We start from the raw sequence: 1,843 nt of genomic DNA, 5'->3' as shown, positions 1-1,843 counted from the left end.
GGACAGCTTGAGGCTCTGTCTCAAAAAAAAAAAAAAAAAAGAAAACAAACAAGAAACAAATTTTGACTTAAAACGTATAAAAGCAGGATGGGGGGTAAGTACTGTGGCTCATGCCTGTAATCCTAGCACTCTGGGAGGTTGAAGTGAGTGGATTGCCTGAGTTTAGGAGTTCAAGACCAACTTGAGCAAGAGTGAGAGCCCATCTCTACTAAAAGAGTGTAAAAATTAGCTGGGCTTTATGGCAGGTGCCTGTAGTCCCAGCTACTCAGGAGGCTGAGACAGGAGGATCACTTGAACCCAGGAGTTTTGAGGTTGCTGTGAGCTATCATGCCATGGTGCTCTACTCAGGGCAAAAAGAAAAAAAATAAGTAGAAAAGCAAATTATGTAACCAAAACATGTGTACCCCTATAATATTCTAAAATTTTAAAAAATCCAGTCAAAATCAATACAAATTAGGTTCAAATAATAATAATAATTTAGTGACCACCATTTATTTCACTCTTTTTTTTTTTTTTTAGAGACAGAGTCTCACTTTATTGCCCTCGGTAGAGTGCCATGGCATCACAGCTTACAGCAACCTCCAACTCTTGGGCTTAGGCAATTCTCTTGCCTCAGCCTCTGGAGTAGCTGGGACTACAGGTGCCTGCCAAAATGCCTGGCTATTTTTTTGTTGCAGTTTGGCTGGGGCGGGGTTTGAACCTGCCATCCAGGATATATGGGGCTGGCGCCCTACCCACTGAGCCACAGGCGCCGCCCTATTTGACTCCTACTATACACAAAGCTCCATACCAGTATTTTACATACACCAGCTAATTTAATGATTATAGCCCTTTGGTATAATTTTTTTTTTTTTTTTTTTTTTTAGATAGAGTCTCACTCTGTTGCCCTGGGTAGAATCCCATGGTGTCATCATAGCTCACAGCAACCTCAAACTCTTGAGCTCAAGAGATCCTCTTGCTTCAGCCTCCCAAGTAGCTGGGACTACTGGCGCCCACCACAACACCTAGTCAATTTTTCTATTTTTATTTTTGTTATTTTTTGGGTGTAGGGACAGAGTCTCACTTTATCGCCCTTGGTATAGAGTTATGTGGCATCACAGCTCACAGCAACCTCCAGTTCTTAGGTTTAGGAGATTCTCTTCCCTCAGCCTCCTGAATAGCTGGGACCACAGGTGCCTGCCACAATGCCCTACTATTTTTTGTTCCAATTTGTCTGGGGTCATGTTCGAACCCACCACCCTCAGTGTAGGGGGCTGGTGCCCTACCTACTGAGCATCAGTCATGGCCCAATTTTTCTATTTTTAGTAGAGACATCTTCTCACTCTTGCTCAGGTTGGTCTCAAACTCCTGACCTGAAGCAATCGACCTGCGTTGGCCTCCCAGAGTGCTGGGACTATGAGCATGAGCCTCTGTGCCCAGCCTGGTATAAATATTTTAATTTCCATTTTACTAACTGAAAATTTAGATTGAAAAACTAGTTTTAAACCTAGATTTCCAAATTCATGCTCTTTTCTCATCATTGTCCTACCTCTTTTGGTTGGTCCTCACCAGCTCATCGATTTATTAGTGCTATTATTTAATTTCCGTAAGAGTGGCTCATACACAATGAAAAGAATGCTGTCGTGATAGTGTGGTTTTTAAGCACTCTGGTGCTTGGTTGAAGGAATAATTTTTATTCTTTTTTTTTCCATTCACCTAGCAAATATTTATTTATTTATTTATTTTTAAGAAATTACTTTGGTCTAAAGCCTCACATCTTTTTTTTTTTTTGAGACAGAGCCTCAAGCTATCACCCTGGGTAGAGTGCTGTGGCATCACAGCTCACAGCAACCTCAAACTCCTG

Source organism: Otolemur garnettii, unplaced genomic scaffold (assembly GCF_000181295.1).
Source record: "Otolemur garnettii isolate 467f Iridium unplaced genomic scaffold, OtoGar3 scaffold00263, whole genome shotgun sequence".
Lineage (NCBI taxonomy): Eukaryota > Metazoa > Chordata > Mammalia > Primates > Galagidae > Otolemur > Otolemur garnettii.
Note: the sequence above shows the minus strand (reverse complement) of the source record.